At 49.5% G+C, this 25,011-nt stretch overlaps 1 long non-coding RNA gene across 2 annotated transcripts; it reads left to right on the top strand.

Annotated features, from left to right (window-relative positions):
• Positions 1-442: 442 nt before the first annotated feature.
• Positions 443-16,372, top strand: LOC102549032 (uncharacterized). 2 transcript variants are annotated; one of them, XR_005506215.2, is made up of 7 exons: positions 443-564; positions 860-922; positions 2,542-2,891; positions 3,578-3,715; positions 4,938-4,999; positions 7,561-7,652; positions 9,035-16,372. It is a non-coding gene; the product is annotated as an uncharacterized LOC102549032 (long non-coding RNA). The 2 variants fall into 2 exon arrangements; XR_005506216.2 differs by having other exon boundaries at positions 2,542-2,678.
• Positions 16,373-25,011: the final 8,639 nt, after the last annotated feature.

The following is a 25,011-nucleotide window of genomic DNA, read 5'->3' on the forward strand; positions in this document are numbered from 1 at the left end:
CCTGAATCATCTCTTGGCCACTGCATCCAGTGGCCTGGTTTCTGACCCAGGTATCTGTCAGGCTCAGGCAAAGGCTGCTCACAGAAGCAGGTTCCAGCTGGTTGCAAGGGCCTTGGAGGCCGCTGGGTCAATGCAATGACTTCCTCTGAGCCTCTAGCCTTGCCCCACCCACCTACCCCTTACTGTCCATGGTCCCAGTGAGGATGTCTAGGGCAATGGTTACTTGAGGCTAACACCCAATGAATGTAGCCATTATTATTTTTATCCCCGAAGCATAACTCAAATGTCACAAGCCCTACTGGGCGCCAGAAGCAGTGTCAGCTGCTGGGATGTTGTCCCTACCCAGTCCTGCAGAGAACAGAGTCAAATGGGAGGAGGCATGGGGACAAAGAGGTGGAAGGAGGGGAGGAGAGGGGTCAACAAGAAGGATGAAGGGGAATGTGGGGGCGGGCAGAAGGGAAAGGCAAGGTGAGAAAGATGGAGAAGGGCCATATGGAAGGGAAGGGGTAGAAGGGCTAGGGAGGAGACTAGAAGGTTTCCCACTGACTGTCCTAATTGTGGCAGGTAAGTCTTGACACCAATATGTTATTCCCAGTTGTAGACTATTCCTAGTGAAACACCATGAACTCCCTGGGTGCCTCTTGGGGTTGAGTGTAGCCAGAAGGCAAGGGAAAGGGAGCCAAGTGTAGACAGGAGAAGTCTGGGCCATGTGGACACTGAGGTCATGCCTGAACCTGGGCTGCATCCCGGGGAAGGCTGTTGGGAACACAGGGTCAGGGGCTCTGCAATCACACACTGGGCTGGGAGGCAGAGGGGAAGCTAGGAAGAATTAACCTCTTCTCTACTTTCTGCTGCCTAGGACAAGGTTTTCCCAGACTCAGAAGCAAGTGGGAGCCTGCCTGCCAGAACCTTCTAGATCAAGGTTTGGGAACTTGTGCAGTGGGGACGGTCTGTGTAGAGACAGCGGCTGAAACAGGGGTTTGGGTGGGAGAAGATAGGTCCTGGGGGGCAGGGGAGGATGCTGGAAATCTCAGGAGAAACTTTAGGGCAGAAGAACCAGAGAACGTGATAAGCTTCAGGTGACTCAAGTGATGCCTTGGGGGACTGGAGGTCTTCTGGCCACACTAGCATCTGTAGATGTTTCTACAGGCCTTGACTCTGGGCTTCTTTATGGCCAGGGATCTCGGGCTGTATGTGGCATCTGAGACCCTGCCCACACTCACTGTCTGCATCCAGCCTGGCAGGGTCAGTCCTCTGTAAGTATGAGGGGACAGAACCTAAGGAGGATTAAGCAAGATGGCTTCCTCTGTGCTGGTCCCCAAGAGCTAGCTGCCAGGCTCTCCTTACACTGGCCAAGGCATCACCAGGCTTCTTGCTCTTTTAACCAAGGGTCACTGGTAGGGGTGATGAGGCCAGGTCAGGCTGTTTCTTTCCAGTTCCTTCTCCTCTTTGAGCTGTGTTAGTGGACCAGTCTATCCTGGGTGCAGCTCCAGTTGGGCAGATTCTCCATAGGCTCTCCCCTCTACAACTCTGGGCCAGGGATAGTACCACCCTCTCTCAGATCCTGCTCATACTTGGTTTTTTTTTTCCTATGTAACTTCTCTTCTGTTGCTTGTGCCTACTAAGTGTTGAAGGTAGGATCATCAGCTAAGATACAGAATGCCTAATTAAGATTTAATTTCAGAAAAACACTATTGCAGCAGAAGTATGTCCCAGAAGTTGCACAAGATATGCTTGTGCTAAACAATTACCTGTTGTTTACCTGAAATTCCCCCTACCTAACTGGGTAACTGGTATTTTTCATTTGAGTCCTACTTTCAGGGGCCCTAATTGATATGCCTTAAGTCATAGGAAACTGCTACAACCCTCGATCACAGAACAGGCAGTCAGAAGTTTAGACCCCCCACCCCCAAAGCATAGAGACACTGTGGGTGACTGAATCAAAAATGAAAACATGGCCGTTCCTAGGTATGGTTGAGAAGAAGGTTGTTATTGTAGATCTGAGGGAGAGCACAGTCAGAGGCATCTGGACGGGCCCAGACTGAACAGGATCGTGAGAGAAAGGGGGGATGGGTGAGAGAAGAAGAGAAAAGAGAGAGAGGGAGGAGGAGGAGAGAGGGCAAGCAGGCCAAGAGAGGAGCCCAGGACCAAGAGAGACACCAAGATAGAGCATGAAGGAAATGGCTGGATTATACAGGAATCAGAAGTGGGGGGAAGGGAAGCCCAGCCTCTGGGTTGAAAAGGGTTTAGGATACATAGGGCAGAGGAAGGCTTTTCTGGGGACAGATGCATGGCCTAATGGTAGGGATAGGGAATAAGGGGACAGGGAAGTAAGAAGACCAGCCAAGATATCCCCCAGAATGCAGGGGGACAATAAGGACAGACCCAGAGGCAGGCACTGGCCGTTGGCAATGGTGTGGCACACTAGGAAGCTAGAGGGGTGGGTTAGGAAGACCTGGAGCCCTTCTGCAGACAGTAAGCTGGCTTTGGAGTCACCTCCTAGGCCTGTGACTCTAGGCCTCCGTTTCTCACCCTGTGCAGTGCTCAGCCTGCTGACGACACTCGGAGAGTGGGAATCAGAGGAAGAGAGAACCAAAGACCCTGCTTCTAAACGCATCGAGATTGGTTGCTGGGACAAATGAGCTCCGTGACACATCACAGTGCAAGCGCCACAGAAGGTCTAACTCTTAAAAGTTTCCATGCACTGGCTCTCCTCCCATGGATTCAAAGCCATGTGATTCAAAGCTATCCTGTAGATGCTTCTGTCATCTGATAGATGTGGCTGTCCCTCAGCTGTGACATCCATCTGTTAAGCTGGAAGAGGCAAGAGCTGGAGAAGGCATGACAGGGCCATTTTCTTACTGACCCTCACTCTACAGAAGCCACGTCAGGTAGACTGGGAGTGGTTTTCTAGCTCTGTTCCCAGGAAGAAAGAACAGCTCGATGGCGACCACAAGCTCACCCATACTCCTGTGCCATCTCTAGCAATACCCACAACAAGGAGGCCCCAGATACTCCTCTGTCCCTTAAATGACCCCATAACGGAGAGATGTCAGATGTATCTTATTGAGCTCCTCCAGAAACAGACCCTGGGCCCAGGACTCTGCACACTTCTGCTTTCCATTACTAGAGCAAAATAGCCAAGGTTGTGTGACTCGTAAAGAGATTTACTTCACTCTCGTGGCTGTCGATTGACTCCCTGGCTAGCCTTTAGTGAGGACATTCCATTGGCTCTCTTCATGGCCAATGGCATCATGGTGGGTGTGCAAGCCAGAGGGAGAGATTATGTGGTGAGATGGAAAGTCGGGGGGGGCACATCAAAGGTTAAGTTCATTCTTTTCCAACAGCTCACTTTGATCAGGGATCCCAGGAGAACCATGTCAATCTCTTGGGGCAGCATCCCTAATGACCTAACCACTTCCGGCTAGGCTCTACCTCTTAAAGGGCACACTATCTCATTATTACTATTTATTACTATTTCTACTATTATTATTATTATTACCACAAGGCTTGCCTCTGACACACGAGGATAAACCATGTCCAAACCACCTCACGATCTCACAAAAATTCTGAACAGGAGGAAGATGAGAGAGAGAAGATCAGCCAAGAGCCTGACCTCAGGTGAATAAGTCCTCAAAGGTCTAGCACCTTAGATGTGTCATTAAAGAAGGAGATGCGTCTTGGGACAGAGTCTTCTCTCTGGTACTTCAGGAAGGTAAGGACTGACAAGTGGAGGGCTGGATGTGTGTACCTAGTGGTCAAGGTGAGGGGACAAGCAGGCACCTACTATCCGCTATGCTCACCAGACATACAGGAGATACTCACATCCCTCTCTGGATTGGTCCATGAGGAGAGAGAGCAAGGGTCAATTCTTAACCTGTGGCCGGTGTTCGTGCCCCGTGCCTCTGGTCTCATGGTTCCTTCATGTCCATGGGACCTGAATGCAGGACTGCAGTTTGTCCCAGTTCAAATGGAGAGCAGGAGGTAGACTGGGGGTAGCACCTGTAAACTACCTACTGTGTGCTGTGTACAGAACCCAGCTCCATCCTCAGCCAGACAGAGGGCTAGCAGCTGATGCAGCAGATGCCAGGGAGTCAAACAGAATGTTCTCTGAAGAGTCGGCTAGCCCCTTGGCCTTGCCTGAGGCCCAGCACCATGTTTCCAGGTCAGGGACACAGGCAGCCTCACACTTACGATAGGAATCACAGGCTAGACAGGAATGGTGATCTCATGAGCAACACACGCTCAGGTCCACACACACACAAACACACACGCGCACGCTCATGTCCAGTACTGGGAATGCCATCAGGCTGAAGTACAGACAGCAGCCAAGGGCACCAGCCTGGGGGTCCCAAAGCCTCTCCCTAGAATGAATGCTGTTCAGAGAATGGAGATCCTGAGCTTACAGCTTCTGGGACCTTGTATGCTTCGGGGACGTTGCATGCTCAGCTGTGCCATGTGGGTGGCCCTCCTGTCTCCCACCTCTCCCAGGAAGCCTCGGGATTTTAGCCAGATCTGAATGTTCTCCTGGCTCTGGGATGTTTGGAATTGAGACAGGTTAGGTGATCGCCTCAAAACTCACCTTGACCCTGCTTCTTATGCAACAACTAAGTTTCCGGAGACAGGGAGCCCTCGGCTTTGAATTCTCAGTGTGTCTCACGGGGTTCTCCCTAGACCAAGTGTGCTGCATGCAGTCCACAGTCTGCTTGATGTTGGCCACTTCTCGGGGCCTCATAAGGCCAAGGTCACGGCTGGAACTCCTATCTAGAGGCCCTAGGGAGATACTGTCCAGAATTCGCCAGCATGTCGACAGAGTTCTGACATTGGCAGGGACCATTCTCAGCTGTCGTGGCTGCCATGGTCTTTGCCCACTACCCCTGCTCTCTCAGCATGAGAAACCCATTCTCCACCCTCACTGACTCTTCTCTATTCCTCAGGCCAGACCTTGGAAGTCAGCCAAGAAAAGGGGATCAGTTGTTGAAGCGCCCAACGTGCTCAGGTAAACCCAGGGAGCCTTCTCTCTCAAATTGACTAGTCTGTGTCCTTCATCACACTTAAGAAATCCCTGGGCCCATGGAAAGCACGCGCAGGTATCCACGCCTCAGGACTCTGGGAACCGTAACAGGACGTTTAGGAACTGGCCTCCCTCCTCGGTTCCCAGAATGCCCTGCTTTCCCTCCTTCCTGACCACAGCTCCCACGTGACCTCTACGCTGTCTCTCCCCACAATTAAGATTTTGGAGTACATTGGGAGCCCTAAACGTGATAATAAAAAGGAGACCTGGGTCTAGACCACCCAAGGAGCTGGTAAAAGCCACCCAGGTCGGGATGTTCATCCAAGCTCCAAGCAACATATTTCCCAGGGAGAGGGAGCTGCTTCCCAGCTCAGAGGAAGGGATCTCTGTCCTGGGCTGGGTATCCTGCTGGGGTCTGGGAAAGCATGCTGGCGCCCTCTTGTGGACTCTTTAGGGTCTGCTCTAACGGACAGAGTAAAAGTAGGTGGGCGCTCTCAAATAACTCTGACTTTTCTCCAGTGTGACAAAAAACCATTCTAGGCAGGGCCCGGTCTTCACCAAGGAACCATCATGGTATCAGAGGTGGGTGGGTTGCCCGCACCAGCAACTCCTTTTTATCATGGACCCAGGCACCGTCAGCAAGACTATGTGGAAACTCCAGGCTTAGCCATGAACGGGCTCCAGGCTTCCTTGTTCTGATCTCCCCCACCCCAGGCTCCCTAGGCTCCTCAGGAGCTCACGAGATAATGGATGAGCAGTGTGTGGTTGGAGGGCCAAAGACAGGAACAATGGAGCCTGGCTGCTGTCCGAGAATCTGCTCAACCAGAGATTCTTTTCTGAATTTTCTTGGAAGCTAGCTCCTATTAGAAGTCTCCTAGGTATCTTGCTGCTACTGTTGGCACTGATGGGGGAATACCGGTTACCGTGTGGGAAGAACAGTAATGCCATGACATAGTGGCACACCCAGCCGGTCCTGAGCTGGAGTGCACCTCAAAGACCCTTGACTTAAGTTTACTGAGCCCTGAGTCCAGACGCAACCCTGCTATGCGACCTTGGCCTGGTCAGTGCCCATCTCTGAGTTTCCGTTTACCCTTCTGTGAAGGAGAAATGTTAGGCCAAGCTCCCAAGGACCACTAGGCAGACCCAGAGAGGAAGTCACCACCATCATTGCTCTGATTAGGTCTCTCTATGGCTCCAGTTTGGCTTGAGCATTGCCTGGGGTGGTGAGCCTGCTGATGGCCACATACACAGCCCAGGGAGCTGGCCTCAGGGATCCTGAAGATGAGGAGGTGGACACACAGATGCTGTGGCAGGAGCTTAGCTGGTCACAAATACGAGCTGCCTTGCCCTGTCCCTGTTTCTGCCCTTGCTTCTGCCCTCCTCCTGCTGTGGCTGTGACAAGCCCCTGCCCTGCTCCTGCCCTGCCCCTGCCCTGCCCCTGCCCTCTACCTGACCTGCACTTACTCTGCCCTTGCCCCTGCCTTGCCCTGCCCCTGCTGTGTCCCTGCCCTGCACCTGCACCTGCACCTGCACCTGCACCTGCACCTGCACCTGCACCTGCTCTGCCCTTGCCCCTGCCTTGCCCTGCACCTGCTGTGCCTCTGCCTTAACCCTGGTCCTTCTACCCTGGTTTTTGTCCTGTCCTGTCCTGACCATGCCTTGTCCTAGTACTTTCCCTAGTTTTTTCCCAGGGAAAAACTGTCCAAAGAAGTTGAGACCAAGAAAGGGACTGAATCTTAAAGTAAATCAAGATGCTGGGAGTCGAAGGGAGAGACAAGGGCACACTCCTTCATTCTCAGCCCTACTTTGATCTGAGAACGTGACTTTTTTATTGAGACAAGCTAGTCCCATCTCACTGTGTGGTTAGTCCAGGCTAGCCTTGAACTCATAGTCTCCCTGTCTCATCCTCTCAAGTGCCTGGATTTAGGTGGGGGGCACCACCTCCTAGTTGTGATCAGCTTTCCAAAGCAAAACTCCATCTTTGTCACTGGCACCTCTGAGGTCTTGGGAGTGTTGTGTTTTATAAAAAGGAAAAGAGAATCCAGGGATGTGTTTAGTGGTATGGTGCGGAGGAAGGGGGTGCCTCTTCAGGTCCATGCTGTGGCATCCCTTCCCCCTGAGGGACCAGCCATAGATGGATAGAGTATAGAATAGAATACAGTTTATTTAGGGCATGGGAAGGGGAGTTGAGAAGGGAGTAGAGTTGAGAAAGACAGACAGACTGACAGACAGACAGAGGAAAAGAGAGAGAGAGAGAGAGAGAGAGAGAGAGAGAGAGAGAGAGAGAGAGAGAAAGAGAGAGAGAGAGATTGATTGTTAACATCTGGAGGGGGGAGGGAAATGGGGAGAGAAGGAACAGAAGAGGAAAAGGGTAAGAGATAAGAAGAGAGAGGAGGGGGCAAGCAGCCCCTTTTATAGTGAGTCAGGCACACCTGGTTGTTGCTCTGTGGGGCAGAGCCTAGAAGGAATGCTAACAGGGAGTCCCAAAGGGACTGGACCCACGGTGGCTTGGGGGCTTCACTATGGGATTTTTCCTCCCTTTCCAGGTTCAAGAGAATAAGAAAGCAGAGACCACAGTGGCCCACCTGGTTTGCATAATGGTCCCTTGGAGATTCTAGCCCAGCCACTGTGGACACAGGTCAGACATTATCCAGCCCTTAACCCCTGAACCTGCCTATCAGAATGATATCTGGCTTGGATATTCCCTGGGGAGCCAAGACTGAGCCTCATGTTGTACTGGGTGCGCAGGTACGATCCTGGCTAGCCATGGAACCCTGAGTGTGTCTGTGGAGCAGCCAGCTGCTCAGCTCTGAGTGGGGACACACAGATGCTGAAGTTACCATGATTACAATAGAGGAACAGGGCCCAGGTGCCTGGGTTAGGCTGCCTGGTGGTAATAGGTTGCAACCTCTGGCAGGGTTGGTCTCAGGCTCTTGGTTTCTCTTTCTATGAGCAAGGAGGTTATGGGTATATGGAAAGGGGAAGGGTAAACACATGCACCATACATACATACATACATACATACATACATACATACATACATACATAATATATACATAGCTATATAAATAAATGTACATAAAACTCATATTTATATAATTATTCCAACATCATCAAAAATAAAAATTGTTGCTGTGATGGCTGGCTGTAATTGTCAACCTGATGTAATCTCAAACCACTTGAGAAGATAGCTTCAGTTGATGAATTGTCTGCTGCGTCAGGTTGGCCTATAGACATCTCTGTGTGTGTGCAGGGGTGTCTTGATTGTTTCAATTGATGTGAGGAAGCACAGCCCATTGTGGGCGGCATCATTCCCTAGGCAGGAAGTTCTGAACTATCTAAGAGTAGAGAAAGCTAACTGGGTTCAAGTGAATAGGTAAGGAAGGAACCATGCATCTGTTCACCTCTCTGCTCCTGACTACAGATATGCTGTGACTGTTTTAAGTTCTTATTGCCTTGACTTTGGCCACATGATGAACTGTAACCTTTTTGGGATTTTTTGTTTGTTTGTTTGCTTTGTTTTAGTTTTGGTGTTTTGGACAGGATGCTTATCACAGCAACAGAAACAAAATTAGAACATATATAATATTTACTCTGTTAGATAGGCTCTCTCAAATCTCCTCACAAACTCTGAGACACAAAGAGGGTAGGTAGGGTCTAAGGTCAGCCAACTAGGCTGGCAGTGGTGGGCTGGGGTGCCAAGCCCCATCTGATTTTATAGCCACAATGAAGGTTCTGCTGTGGGGAGGGGACTCCGAAAGCCCAACTGGTTTCTGGAGTTGACAAGGTGTCACAGGTGACCTCTGGCAGGGCTCGGCAGAGAGATGGCCCTGAAGGCATATGGGGTTAGATGAGGTGCCCCGGCACTGCATCCTAGACTCATGATGGAAAGTTTCTGAATGCAAGCATTAGTGGGAGTGCTGAGCCAAGGTCATGTGTTTCCTTGCAACAGACACCTGTTGTACCTGCTGAACCTGCTCCCTCAAACAAGACATTCCTGTCCCCATCTTTGTCTTTTAGGACCCGGGAGTCTGCTGATCCTCCTCAGTCATCTCCTGCTTGTATGATGTCACGTTTCCATGGTGTCCTCCTTAGCCACCAAGTGGTATTTCCTGTGCTTAGGCGTCTGTTGAGAATGCAGGAGGTAGAAGGTGCAGTCAGAAAGCCATTGGCTCTGCCCCACAGTCCTGGAGTAAACCTGGCCTGACTGTCTAGCTCCACTCAGTACCAGGGCTCTATGTTCTGTCAGTTTAGCTGCTGAAGGGACCATCTATCGATCCATCTGACTTACCGAGATGGGGAGGAATCGCAGGTAGCCCTGGTGGACACCGTGGGGGATCACGGTGGCAAGTTCGTCACGGCCATCCAGGATGCCCAGCCACCAGGAACTCTTCTCTCGGATGGAACAGACCATCCCCCAGAGCCTGAAGTCTCCAGTAAAGACCACAGAATCACCATGCCGTGTTATCTAAAGCCTAAACCACTTCCCCTGGACCAGAGAATTGGAGACCCCTTTCTCTGTACCCGGGGAGAGTCTAGGTACGGCTGTTTTCTTAGATCCATGCAGTTGTCAGTCCAAGACCAATCCCCGACTGTCTATGTGGCTCCATTGTACCCTCCAGGAGCTGCCGTTTCCTTATGCATCACACACAGTAGGACGAGGGATCTTGAGAGATGCCAAACAGCAACCGTATCCAAAGAGTTAAAAAAAAAAATACTGCTTCCCCAGTTTCTCCTTTCTGGCTATCTCATAGTGAGGAGAATTGTTGCCAGAGTGAGGAGGTGGCAGGGAGGAGAAACTGCCCAGTTACACTGCCACCAGGAGCCAGAAGCAAGGTCGGCAGGTTGGTTAGTTCAAGACTAGTACAATGGGATATTTGCAGAGCCTCTGCCCCCTAGTGGTAGTGATCTGGAACTGCGTCAGCTGGTAGCTTTCTTAGGAGAGCATCCAAAGAAGTGGTAGTGTCCACGTCAGAGAGCATCCTGTGTCATGTCCACGTCCACACTGGGCATTTCCCACAGCACTCAGGATTGTATTTGTCTTTACCTCAAGTCCGATTGTTTAGTTCCTTATGACTCCTCCTCACTCCTGATGGTGAGTTAAGAATTTTGAGAAAGTATGGCTTGTTACCAAGTTTTAGGGGTCATCTTATTAGAAGAATATTTTTCTTGTTTGCAAGTTAACATCAGGGAAAGGAGGCCACTTGGTCTGTGTCTTCCCAGCTCACATCCTGGTGTCTGTTTGCCTAGGATAGCCCCAAAGCCAGTGTGCCCGAGCCTCAGTCAGTCCTGAGACTGTAACTCTGACCTTGACCTGCATCTCCCAGGGCCTTGAGTGTCCACCCACTCACACGATAGTGGTCTGGAGGTCCTCTGGGGAGCACTAGGCTGGGTGGATATGCTAAAGAGTCTGATGAGCCAAGATGACTCCACCCCTCTTACCCCAGTGCCTGAAGATCTGACTGTGGCAGCTGCAGGAGAGATGTCAAGGACGGGGTGGCACAGACAGCTATTGGAAGCCAGTGTCCCCTTCCGGAAGGGACATTTGATATCCCTCTGATATAAAATCCAGCTTTGCTATTTGATACATACGCCTGTGCTGGAAGCTACAATGTGAGTTCAGTCAGCTGGCAACCAGCATCACCCCAATATACCATCACACTTACACAGACACACACACACACACACACACACACACACACACACACAGAGAGAGAGAGAGAGAGACAGAGACAGAGACAGAGACAGAGAGAGACAGACAGACACAGACACACAGAAAGAGACAGACAGACACAGACACACAGAGACAGACAGACACAGACACACAGAGACAGACAGACAGACACAGACACACAGAGACAGACAGAGACAGAGACACAGAGAGATAGAGATAAAGAGAAACCTAGAGACAGATATACAAATACAGATGCAAACACACACGTGTATAAGGTCATGGAAATACAGACAGGCTTAATCAGACAAACAGACACATACAAACGGGAGACACAGAGCCTGTACATCCCTTCTTGGTGGCCGTCTGCTTTCATGGACATCCTTCAGGATGGGCGGATGTTTGCCTTCAGCTGGGAAAACTGAGACCAACTATGCTAATCCTGTAGCTGGGGCCTGCCTGTGCCATCCCAAAGCTTGGCATTCCGTTAGGTCTTTACTCAAACCTATGCAGCATTCGTGGTGGGCACGCTAGTGTTTGAGGGTCGCTGTGAGCTATGCTGGTCTTCCTGGGGTCCTCCTGGTCATGACCTGGCCTGCGTTCAGCGCAGGGATTTATTTAATCACTGTCCTGGGATTTTGGCATTTCAAGGTCTCTCCTGGTCTGAGAAGTGTATTCTGATGTCCCCCCTTCATCATCCACGATCCATGAAGTCCCCACATATCTGCCTTCCAGCTCCAAAGTCGGCCAGGAGGGCCCTTGTAATCACGGCACATGGAACATCAGTCTGTGCCAAGATGCACAGGCAGAGCCTTTCCAAGCCAGAGCTAACACAGACATGGCCCTTGGGGATCTGTGCTGAAAAGACGCCAGGGCTGAAGTCCAGTCTGAAAGCCTCTGTTTTCCAAACAAGGGGCAGAGAGAGGAGCTGGGTGCCAGAGTAGAGACCCTCTGCCTGCCCTCCTTGTGTTCTCAGACAGGTTCTCAGTATGCAGCCCAAGTTGACCTTGGATTCACAAACCTCCTGCTTTGCGGACCGAATGCTGGACTGACTGGCAGACACACAACATTATATCCAGCTGTACGGCCTTCTCTCAGAGCTGAGAGGCAAAGCCATTGCCTCTGCCCATGACCAGGCTGAAGTCCCAGGCCCCAGTGTGCCAGGGTGAGGGCCACTGAGTTCATCCAATTCATCCAGCCCTGCACCCAGGGAAGAGCTGATGACTCCAGTCAAGAGGCCCAACTGAGAGGGTTCACCCAGGCTCTCTTTGCAAGGACCGCTTAGGTCATGTAGTGGGAGGAGCTTCCATAAGCTCTCAGAGTGGAAAACTGACTCGGAGGTGGTCCCAGGCTGAGGGCACTCTGGCTGCAGTGGTATGGGTCTTGGCAGGGGTCGCTGAGAGACAGATTGAGCCTTGTCCTCCCACAGAGCCTGCTGCTTGGCTAAAGGCAACTGCCCATCAGCGACATGGCCCAGCAGTGTCGCTCCTCAGCTGACAGCTTGCCTGACACCGTGGCCTCTTCTCAGGGAAGGACTGAAGGATGCACACATGGCGTGCCTGCCCCTGGGTGCTGAAGCAGTGGTATCCAGGGACGTCGTGCTGGCTAACGTTATAACGTCAACTTGTCACAGGCTCCAGTTATCTGAGAATAGGAGACCCCGGTTAAGAAAATGCCTCTCGGGGGGCTGGGGATTTAGCTCAGTGGTAGAGCGCTTACCTAGGAAGCGCAAGGCCCTGGGTTCGGTCCCCAGCTCCGAAAAAAAGAACCAAAAAAAAAAAAGAAAGAAAGAAAGAAAATGCCTCTCGGGCTGGAGAGATGGCGCAGCTGTTAAAGGCGAGGCTCACAACCAAAAATATAAGAAAATGCCTCTCCAAATGGAGGGAACTGGAAAATATCATCCTGTGTGAGGTAACCCAATCACAGAAAAACACACAAGGTATGCACTCATTGATAAGTGGCTATTAGCCCAAATGCTCGAATTACCCTAGATGCACAGAACACATGAAACTCAAGTCGGATGATCAAAATGCGAATGCTTCACTCCTTCTTTAAAAGGGGAACATGAATACCCTTGGCAGGGAATAGGGAGACAAAGTTTAGAACAGAGGCAGGAGGAACACCCATTCAGAGCCTGCCCTACATGTGGCCCATACATATACAGCCACCAAACTAGATAAGATGGATGAAGCAAAGAAGTGCAGGCTGACAGGAACCGGATGTAGATCTCTTCTGAGAGACACAACCAGAATACAGCAAATACATAGGCGAATGCCAGCAGCAAACCACTGAACTGAGAATGGGACCCCCGTTGAAGGAATCGGAGAAAGGACTGGAAGAGCTTGAAGGGGCTCGAGACCCCATATGAACAACAACGCCAACCAATCAGAGCTTCCAGGGACTAAGCCACTACCCAAAGACTATACATGGACTGACCCTGGACTCTGACCTCATAGGTAGCAATGAATAGCCTAGTAAGAGCACCAGTGGAAGGGGAAGCCCTTGGTCCTGCTAGGACTGAACCCCCAGTGAACGTGATTGTTGGGGGGAGGGCGGTAATGGGGGGAGGATGGTAATGGGGGGAGGATGGGGAGGGGAACACCCATAAAGAAGGGGAGGGGGAGGGATTAGGGGGATGTTGGCCCGGAAACCGGGAAAGGGAATAACATTTGAAATGTAAATAAGAAATACTCGTTAATAAAAAAAAAATAGAAAATGCCTCTCTAAGATTGTGCTGTAGGCAAGCTTGTAAAACACTTTCTTGATCAGTGATTGTAGGTGGTGTCATCCCTGGGCTGACATCCTGGGTTCTATAAGAAAGCAGGCTGAGCAAGCCATGGGGAGCAAGTCAACAAGCAACATTCGTCCATGACCTCTGCATTAGCTCCTGCCTCCACGTTCTTGCCCTGCTTGAGTTCCTGTCCTCACTGCTTTTGATGATAAACTGGTCTATGGAACTGTAAGTGAAATAAACTCTTTCCTCCCCAGCTTTTCTGGGCATGGCATTTCATCGTAGCCATAGTAACCCTGACCCTACAGTTTCTGGTAGTCTCTCAACAAACCCAAGCACCACATAAGTGAAGGAGATTGGGAAGGGTGTACAGATGTATTTCTGCCTTCGTTGGTGTTTATATGGAGACCACCCTGGCCAACGCCACAACTCCCATACCTCATTTACCTTGCTCGATGCACACCCCTAACATATGAAGCACACACAGATACTGCAGATGAGCACACAGCATTGCCTTGCACACAGGAGGACACCCAGGTATGGGTCTACGATACTCAGTGTGGGTCCACAATACTCAGTGTGGGACCGTGATACTCCATATAGGTCAACGATACTCAGCGCAGTTTGGATATTTTTGAAAGAAGCATGGGAAGTGACAGAATCTAGACTCCTGGTCATCTACTTTTAACACTGGCAGGCTGTGCAGCATGTGATAAGACACTTGACCTCCCATGCTCATGGATTGGCAGGATTAATATAGTAAAAATGGCCATTTTACCAAAAGTGATCTACAGATTCAATGCAATCCCCATCAAAATACCAATCCAATTCTTCAAAGAGTTAGACAGAACAATTTGCAAATTCATCTGGAATAACAAAAAACCCAGGATAGCTAAAACTATCCTCAACAATAAAAGGACTTCAGGGGGAATCACTATCCCTGAACTCAAGCAGTATTACAGAGCAATAGTGATAAAAACTGCATGGTATTGGTACAGAGACAGACAGATAGACCAATGGAATAGAATTGAAGACCCAGAAATGAACCCACACACCTATGATCACTTGATTTTTTGACAAAGGAGCCAAAACCATCCAATGGAAAAAAGATAGCCTTTTCAGCAAATGGTGTTGGTTCAACTAAAGGTCAGCATGTAGAAGAATGCAGATCGATCCATGCTTATCACCTTGTACAAAGCTTAAGTCCAAGTGGATCAAGGACCTCCACATCAAACCAGATACACTCAAACTAATAGAAGAAAAAGTGGGGAAGCATCTTGAACACATGGGCACTGGAGAAAATTTCCTGAACAAAACACCAATGGCTTATGCTCTAAGATCAAAAATGGACAAATGGGATCTCATTAAACTGCAAAGCTTCTGTAAGGCAAAGGACACTGTGATTAGAACAAAACAGCAACCAATAGATTGGGAGAAGATCTTTACCAATCCTACAACAGATAGAGGGCTTATATCCAAAATATACAAAGAACTCAAGAAGTTAGACTGCAGGGAGACAAATAACCCTATTAAAATGGGGTACAGAGTTAAAGAATTCACAGCTGATGAATGCTGAATGCCTGAGGAACACCTAAAGAAATGTTCAACATCTTTAGTCATAAGGGAAATGCAAATCAAAACAACCCTGAGATTTCACCTCACACCAGTGAGAATGTTTAAGATCAAAAACTCAGGTGACGGGCTGGAGAGATGGCTCAGCGGTTAAGAGCGCCCGACTGCTCTTCCAGAGGTCATGAGTTCAATTCCCAGCAACCACATGGTGGCTCACAACCATCTGTAAAGAGATCTGATGCCCTCTTCTGGTGTATCTGAAGACAGCTACAGTGTACTTATATATAATAAATAAATAAATCTTTAAAAAAAAAAAGAAGGACAAAAAACAATTAAAAAAAAAAACTCAGGTGACAGCAAATGCTGACGAGGATGTGGAGAAAGAGGAACACTCCTCCATTGTTGGTGGGATTGCAGACTGGTAAAACCATTCTGGAAATCAGTCTGGAGGTTCCTCAGAAAATTGGACATTGAACTACCTGAGGACCCAGCTATACCTCTCCTGGGCATATACCCAAAAGATGCCCAACATATAACAAAGACACGTGCTCCACTATGTTAATAGCAGCCTTATTTATAATAGCCAGAAGCTGGAAAGAACCCAGATGCCTTTCAACAGAGGAATGGATACAGAAAATGTGGTACATCTACACAATGGAATATTATTCAGCTATCAAAAACAATGACTTTATGAAATTCATAGGCAAATGGAGGGAACTGGAAAATATCATCCTGTGTGAGGTAACCCAATCACAGAAAAACACACAAGGTATGCATTCATTGATAAGTGGCTATTAGCCCAAATGCTCGAATTACCCTAGATGCACAGAACACATGAAACTCAAGTCGGATGATCAAAATGTGAATGCTTCACTCCCTCTTTAAAAGGGGGACAAGAATACCCTTGGCAGGGAATATGGAGGCAAAGATTAAAACAGAGACTGAAGGAACACCCATTCAGAGCCTGCCCCACATGTGGCCCATACATATACAGCCACCAAACTAGATAAGATGGATGAAGCAAAAAAGTGCAGGCTGACAGGAACCGGATGTATATCTCTCCTGAGAGACACAGCCAGAATACAGCAAATACATAGGCGAATGCCAGCAGCAAACCACTGAACTGAGAATAGGACCCCCGTTGAAGGAATCAGAGAAAGGACTGAAAGAGCTTGAAGGGGCTCGAGACCCCATATGAACAACAATGCCAAGCAACCAGAGCTTCCAGGGACTAAGCCACTACCTAAAGACTATACATGGACTGACCCTGGACTCTGACCTCATAGGTAGCAATGAATAGCCTAGTAAGAGCACCAGTGGAAGGGAAGCCCTGGGTCCTGCTAAGACTGAACCCCCAGTGAACATGATTGTTGGGGGGAGGGCGGTATTGGGGGGAGGATGGGGAGGGGAACACCCATAAAGAAGGGGAAGGGTAGGGGTTAGGGGGATGTTGGCCCGGAAACCGGGAAAGGGAATAACATTCGAAATGTAAATAAATACTCAAGTTAATAAAAAAAAAAAAAAGACACTTGACCTCTCTGAGTTTCTTTCTTGCAATTGCCTGGAAGTGCTGATGCCCTGTCCTTTGCAGATCCCCCCTTTGTTGCTATCGTAGCCCCTGGAAGGGGTGTCAAGAGGTTTATTTTCCTTCTCAGGAATTTATATTAGGCAAAATGGAGACCGTGAGAGTGAGCATACTACTCATGGAGCCCAAGAATGCTGTCAGGGCACAGTCTCAAAGACCAGAGGCTCAGACAGCACAGCACACCCCTTGAGGGCATCGCCAAGGCAACAAGGTGTGAGCTTCAGGACCCCATTCCCCAGTATCCAGTCCTCAGAGCTCCTATGTGCGCTGGCCTAGGTCCCAAGCATCGCCACGAGCACCCTCACTCTGCCTCCTTTTCTCTCCATTCTTCCTCTGAGGAGGAAGGGAGTTGAGGAGGAGGAGCAAGGGGCAAGGAGGGAATCATATGAAGTTTGGAGGGACTGAGGCAACAGGAGGGCAGGCAAGGTTCTGGAGCCTGTTGGGTGTGAGTTGCTGTTACACATACTGGGGGATTGTCACAAGTGCCTGGGAAAGGCCGAAAGAGAATTGGTGGCATCAGCAGGGCAGGGCCTCTCTATCTGTGTGACCTGTCACTTCTGGGCTCCAGGACACCTTTCTTGCTGTGGCTGTGACCTCCTGACGCTTCTGACGGTTTGTCTGTTAGGAATACCGTTTGTGAGGAATATGAAGGAGTCTCCATGTCACCAGATTCATGTGGATGTGCTTGGAATACATCTACCCTCAGAAGGCCTGGCAGAAGGAGGCTCTTCTCTGAGCTGATTTTCCTACCCTAAAAGTCGGGTGGGGAGATGAGGCAGCCAACATACACACAGCCTGAAATGCCTCCTTTAGAGTAGCAGACATGTGTACCCAGGAAGCCGCAGGCTGCCGTGAGAACCTCGGCTGTGATGTTCACTCCACAGGCCTGTTGGTGGGGGAGGGTGGTGACGAGCAGCCGGCGAGGTAGCTGCCAGCAGTGGGGAGCTGTGCATGGTGGTGGGTGGTGAACGACAGTGGGCTGTCACTCGTGGGTGGCAGGCTCCACTGGGCAGAACAGAGAGGGAATTCTGTGGCAGGGGGCGAGGGAGGCTGTGTGCATCAGTCAAAAAGGCAAACGGTGGAGGAGGCTGAGTGTCAAAAGAAGGAGGCCACCAAGGCCGTCACGGCTGCCTGAGAAGGGGGCAAACTCCCAAGAAGAACCCCATCAGCAGGCTAAGGACAAGGTTTAGACTTGGGTCCCAGGGCCGTGGTGAGTAGTGTTGGTTGCTTCTCTTGTTTCTTGACAAAATACTAACAACAGTGTCTTCCTACTGCTTGGGGGAGCGGGGCTCACTGCAGGGCTGCAGGTATCACGGAAAGGGAGAAGTGTGGGGCAGCCTGTTACAATGTATCTGCTCTGGGGAAGCGGAGAGAGGCGGATGCTGGTGCCTACTTGGCTCGCAGACTTCATTTTTCATTCAGCCCGGGACCCCAAACTCACAAAAATAAATAAAATAAAACTGATGGTTCACAGTCGAGCAAATCTCAAAAATAACCAAGAATGGCCTAGAAACACGCCGGATGTTTCAACTGTATAAAACACAAATCGAGCTACTGCGTGAATGTTTCTGAGATGGGCTCTCAACATGGCAACAGACTGGAAGGTCAGAGTATGGACCTCTCCCTCGTGACAGCTCGTAAAGCCAGAAATTGACAGAGTCAGGGCACTGAATGGGGGTCTAAGGGACCAACCATGGCTCAGCAGTTAAAGGTGCTGTGGTGCTGGTCTCTGTAGTCAACTTGACACAGTCAGAAAGAGGGACCCTAGAGTGAAGAATGGTCCTATAGGCTTATCTTTGGGGTGTTTTTCTTGACCCATTAATTGATGTAGGAAGGCCTAGCCCACTGTGAGAGGCACCATCTCAATGCAGATGAATCAGGGCTGTGTAAGAAAGGGAGCTGAACTTGAGCCTGGGAGGAAATCGATGAGGAGCCTGTTAGTCTCTGCTTCAGTTCCTGGCCATTTCCCTCGGCTGTGTGACCTCAGCGGTGTGAAGTGATTTCTCTCAGCAGTATGACATAGAAGTGTAACCCAAAGGAGCCGCTTCCTCCCCAGGTTCCTTTGGTCTTGGTATTTATCAGACTAGAACAGGTACTCGCTACCAAGCTGGATGGCCTGAATTCTCTCTCGCCTGGACCCTCATGGTGGATGAAGAGAACTGACTCTTGTATGTTGTCCGTCACCTCTACATGTGTGCCATGGTACACACGCATGCTCCCACCTAAAGAAGAAGTAATTTAAAAAAAAAAAAAATAGAACCTGGCTTGTATCTCTGACTGTGACTGGAGAGAGCATTCTAAGTAGCCTGGTTTTTTTTGTTGTTGTTGTTGTTTTGTTTTGTTTCTTGTTTTTTTAAACACCATCTACCCATAGGTTTCTGATAAAAACCAACAGCTGTCCCCTCCCCCCTTTTAAAGTTAATCCAAATGGTCCTGTCAATCACCTGGATAGGAACCCCCTCTCAGGAAGCTGTGTGCACCACAGAGTTTAAAAACCAGTTATGGAACCTACTTACCCATGCAGGTTAGCACAGTGGTCTCTGGCCTATGCCCCCATTTCTCTTCCACCCATTTTCCAGTTTTGGTTCCTCAAAATGCTTTGAAGCATTTCCCCGAATGTGTCTCTCCTCGTTAAATTAGGACCTCAGACTGAGCATGCCCAGGAATGTGCTCCTTAGAGGCCCACCCTCCCCAGCTTCCCGTGTTTGAGGATGGCGCTTCTTCAGAAATAACTCCTGTGCTCTGCAAACCTGCTATAGGCAACGCGTTCTCCTGAATGCTCTTAGTCCTCGGCGTGCTTTCCACTTTGCCCACACCAAGAGGCAAGCCCCTTGGGCTGGGTTACGATTACAAGCCCACCTCGCACGATAGATTGAGTTAACGGCCCCAGGTTGCTATCCCGCTGTGGCGGCATGTAAATCCATGCTTTGGCCCGAACTCCCCGGTAGACAGTCTGTTTTTCAAACTCAGAATTTGGGTTAACAACGTGACTGCCTTTGTCCAATAGGATGCTATTGGATTCTGACTCGAGCAGAGAATTAATAGATGATTGTGCGGGGTGGTTTAGTAGCCACGAGCTTGACCATGGTGAGAACATGCCTCGGGGAGACCCCTGGTCCCAGGAGGATGTGAGCCGGATGGAACAGACTTTCATCTACCTGAGCCATTTGGTCCTTAGTCAACTCACATGCATGATCAATAAATTGGTTAGAGTGTAAGCCAATGAGTGTGTGTGTGTGTGTGTCTGCTTGTTACACAGCAATAGCTGACTGATATACCTGTACACTAGGTTTCATACACACCAAACCAAGAGTCACTTTCATGGGGAGTCAGTCTCCCCAATGTGCATGAATTAGGTCTTCAAGGAAATCACAGCATGCATTGTTTTTAAATGGGAGAGGAGTTGGGCAGGAGAGATGGATCAGTCAGTAAGAGCATTTACTACTCTTGCAGAGGACCCTGGTTCAATTCCCAGGGCCCTCCTAGCCACTCACAATCATCTGTAACCCCAATTCCAGAGAATCTGATGTCCTCCTATGACTTCTTTGGGCTCCTTATGTAAGTGATGCACACATGTCCGCTGACATGCACATATGTACACATAAACACTCAACATTTTAAAGTGTCAGAGGGATGGAAAGATGGCTCAGTGGTTATGAGTACTTGCCACCTAATCAGGAGAACTAGAGCTCTGATCCTAGCACACACAACAGATGGTTCCTGGGAACCTGTAACCCCAGCTTTCACGGACTCTGAGACTCTCTTCTGGCCTTCACTGGGCATTCACATATACGCTGGTGTGTATATGTTCACCCAGACATGCATGCACACATAAATAAAGTAGAAAGGAGAATGTCCTGCCTTGGAAGCAATGGTTAGGGTGGATGTTAGGACTGATTATCAGTTTGTATTTTGTTCTGTACACGTTTTATACCTTGTAGAGAGTGTCTGCAATAAGCATGCGCCTACCTTTTATAATCAGAAAAAGAAAACTCACTCTCAAAAACAGAAACAAAATCTTCTTGGTATGTTCTTGATCCATTAGTGTCCCCAACAACAAGGGAAATGCCACATCCTCCAGGCAGGTTTGGTGAGGCCAGTTCCCAAAATGTAGTGAAGACGTGAAAAGCTTGATTCAGGGCCCAAAGAGCGAGGAAGGAAGCAAGAGCCCAGCTTGACGATCTCTCAGCCCAGTGGCCGGGGAAGTGAGCTCTGATGGATACAGAGTGGATTCATGCAAAAACACAACTCCCACCTCAAAGGAAGGAAGAGAGTCTCGATTCTGGAGTCAAAGAGTCAGCAAGGCCTAGGAACAGATTCAGGTTGCCACACAAATACCACGGTCCCAACATGGCAATAGTTTGATGAAGTTCTTCTACTAATAAAACAAAGAAACACATTGGTAGACACATCTGGTAGGCAGCTACAGTAAAGTAGGGGAGCCTTTGCTCTAGGCTAAGATACTGTCAGCCTTTGGGTTGGTAGACACCAGGGACCTGTTTGCACATTTCAAAAGGATTTACCTAATAGCCACAAGGATTTATGTAAGTCACGGGTAGGCAAGAAGTGTTCAGGGGGCTAAAGATAACCCAGAGTAATTTGCCTCCAGCCTATAACGTTCTACCCTCCAGGATCGCAGAAGTTCCAACCATCGCACCATTAGCTTTGTAGAATGTTCAGTACAGGTGTGGATTCTCCTTTTCTGGGAAATTGAGTTAGCAGGAAGCAGAGATAAAAATGGGAAGGTTCACCAGGCTCTCTGGAAATCCGTTCTGCCTTCCTTCCTTACATGGTCCTTCCTTGGGGGTGATGCTGGTGGGTTTGCCATTCAGAGGAAAGTGGTTGATAATGACATCATTTGGTAATGATTGGCAGGCCTTTGGGCAGCCATCTTAGATCCAATTGCTGTTAGCTAATTGCTGTGAGGAACCTCCAGTCTGTTCTTACAATTAAGCATAGCTGGAGGAGCGAGCAAAGCAGGTGACCAATACAGTATGTGCAGGCTAGCACTGGGCACCACTTGTATCCCCTGGATTAGGTCAAGTGGCCAGGCCACCTTTGGAGGAGAGGATCCTTCTAGGATGTGCCTATGGACAGAATGATGGGGAAGGGAGAGGTTAAAGGCCAAGCAAGCTTCCCCAGGCTCCAGGATATGTTCCAGCTTCCTTCAGAATCCAGGCTCTGTCTCCACACAGAGAATGGATGGAGTTGGAGCAGGCAGCTTCCCCCAGGCACAAAGGTCTCCTGCTGGCCTCAGCTTTCTAGAAACCACTTCCGATGTTCCTCTTGTGTAAAGGCCAAAGCTGTCCCTGCTCAGCCCAGGAGACCAAGCTGGGCATGACACTACTGGAATTCGTGAAATGCTACTTTTCAGAGTGGACCCCAGGAAACCATGGCTAGATGGAAAACTGACCCATGAGTTATGTTTCCAGGCCTGAGGGCCTACTTCAAACCGTGAGGGAGCTGTGGCCTGGTGTGACGCCAACTTGGATTATTTCTCTTCCAAAACCTTTTCTGTGGTACTTAGGGACTGAATCCAGGGCCTTGCTATACTAAGCAAGGGCTCAGTTGAGCTACATCTCCAGATCCCTTTGATTGATTTTACTTATGTAGTTAGGTATTTTTCATCAGGGTCTCTAGATATACATAGGCCTGGCTGTGCTAGAACTCTCAGCCTGGCCATAAACTCACAGAAATCGGCTGTCTCTGTCTCTGGAGTGCTGGGATGGACGGTATGCACCACAGTCCAGGGCAGGGCTTGTGCAGCTGTCTGTCAGAGGGCACAGGATCACCTCTTTGCTTTGGTTTTTCCTTTCAAATAGGACACTGTGTTTCCCTCTCTCTTTACCTGCTGGTAAATCAGATATTTCCATTTGTGATGCTCCGTCCTCACCTTTGACCTGTTGGCATTGTGTGGGCCCAGGCAATTTTCTCAGTGCAGAAAAGCAAGTATATTGTAACCCCTGCCCAAACACGGATAGGTGGCTTTCTGAGGGAGAAGACAGCTGCTCAGTGTTCTGAGGGTAGGGACAAAGGTGGCCTTGTCAGCCAGGGTCCAACTTTCCTCAGACAGCATAGGTCCTCCTTCTAAGACAGTGAAGAACTTTCTCTCCCAGGTCATGTGCTTCTGCCTTCCCTGATTCTAGAAAGTTCTCCCTTTCTGCCAGTTTTACCTCTGCATTCTCCAGTCCCCAGACCCATTGTTCTTCAAAAGCTTCCTCCCCAAACAGGCACTGGTAGGTGGGAGTAAGGACTCTGCTCCCTGGGGGAGGGAGGTGAAGGGTGAGGGGTAGAGGTGGGGTGGTGTTGGAGGTCAAGGGGCTCTAGATCTTCTTTCTCAGCCTGTAACAGCCCCAGAATCTAGACCTCAAAACATTTCCCAGCACATAGGAGAAAGACGATGTTGGCACTGAGCAGAGAGGCCTAAAGTTTACACAGGGTCTGTGCTTTATCTCAAGGCTCCTGCAGCTCACTCAACCTGTGGCTGGTGAACCTTGGTTCAGTCAAGAAACAGACAGAAGCCAGAGGGTGGTGGTGCCCACCCTTAATCTCAACAATCAGGAAGCAGAGGCAGGGGATCTCTGGGAGTTTGGGGCCAGCCTAGTCTGTGGAGTGAGATCCAGGACAGTCAGTGCTACACAGCACAGTGAAACCCTGCCTCAAAAAAGGAAGGGAAGGAAGGAAGGAAGGAAGGAAGGAAGGAAGGAAGGAAGGAAGGAAGGAAGGAAGGGGAGAGAGAAAGAGAGAGAGAGAGAGAGAGAGAGAGAGAGAGAGAGGCAAAGAGGAAGGTTACCCTAGGAGGAGAGGCGTGTGTGTGTGTGTGTGTGTGTGTGTGTTGTGTGTGTGTGTGTTGTGTGTGTGTGTGTGTGTGTGTGTGTGTGTGTGTGTGTGTGTTGTTAGAGATATCAATAGCCTCATTCAAGCACACACCACACAGACCTCTTTGGGGTGTCACTGCCTTGGGTCGATCCACATGGCTGGTGGAGGACGGGCTTCACTGACTGCTGTGTTATGTTTATGCACACTGGAATGAGTAAGTCTGGGGCCCTTGGAGTCAGCGGGCCAAGCCCGCACTTCTCAAGTGCTTTCACAACTTACAGGCAAGAAGGCAGGTCCAGAGAGGTCTGGCATGTTCAGGCATCAATGCCTGGGGAATGGTGTCATGAATCTGCCTAATGCCACTGCTAACTTGCATAACCACCATATCCTTCTGTCCCTCCAATCAAAGCAGCAGGACCTGTCCCCACAGGAGTTTCAGGTCCCTCCACCTGCAAGTTCAGAAGACTTCACCATCCCACAGTGCAGTGCAGAAAGGCTTCATGGAACAGCCAGACTGTGAAGAATGGTAGCATTGGACAGTGAAACTCTCCACAAGTTGGAAGGTGCTTAGAGTTAACAAGTGAGGGGAAGGTTCTGAACTCCATAAACGTCTGCAGAGAAGCTAGGATTCACAAGGGGACAAAAGGGGAGAGGTAAAGAGAGTGGTGGGAATCCCGGAAGAACTGTCTGCCTTGACTAGCTTGAGAAAGAGCAATGGAGAGATCCAGTCATCTGAGCAGCACAGCACAGCCTACAGACTGTGCACACAGAGGTCCAGGGTCCTCACTGGAAACCTCACTGTTTTCTCACCCTGTGAGACCACATCTGTCCACAGATGCCATCCTTGGCTTCTCTCTCCAAAGAGTCACCTGAACCCCAGGTAGAAGGCATACACACACACACACACACACACACACACACACACACAGAGAGAGAGAGAGAGAGAGAGAGAGAGAGAGAGAGAGAGAGAGAGAACCATTGCACAGGGGCCACCATTGAAGGACCATCCCAACAGCTTTTGAGCTGAGTGGAGGATTCTGTAGTAAGAATTCTGGATTCCAGTGTATTTAATAATAGAAATATTACAAGAATGTGTTTTAGTTTTGATCCCAGGTATGGAGATATGGGGCTGCTTTGGATTGTCCACTGACTGAGCAGACTGAGTTGTCCCCTGTTCTGGTGGAGGCATGGTTTTGCCAGCTGCAGATAGTTTCTGTGATTGTGAGACATTTGGAATTGTGGGAATTTTTCAGAGGGTATATAAATACTAGGGCCCATGTGCAGGTTTTGTGCTTGGTGCTTGGTGCTTGGTGGTCATTGGGTGCAGTTTGTTAGTAATTGTATTCAAAGAAGAAAGAAGTCGCATTCAAGGATCACTATCTTCCCCCTTCTATCCTTGTTTCTCTCTTATCTGGTGATGGGGCTGAAATCCCGGTGGGGGGGGATAAAGGGTGGGAAAAGGAAGAACCCACAGAGTTGCAAAGACCAGCTGCAGGTTTCTACAGCTTTTTCTCCTCTAATCTTCTTTCCAGAGTTCAGAAAGAGCCTGCGGTGGTAGGGCAGGGGGTAGTCTACAACTCTCACACTGGTGTGTGGTTTCTCTGCACCAAGTCCAGCTT

This window comes from Rattus norvegicus, chromosome 6 (genome assembly GCF_036323735.1).
Source record: "Rattus norvegicus strain BN/NHsdMcwi chromosome 6, GRCr8, whole genome shotgun sequence".
Lineage (NCBI taxonomy): Eukaryota > Metazoa > Chordata > Mammalia > Rodentia > Muridae > Rattus > Rattus norvegicus.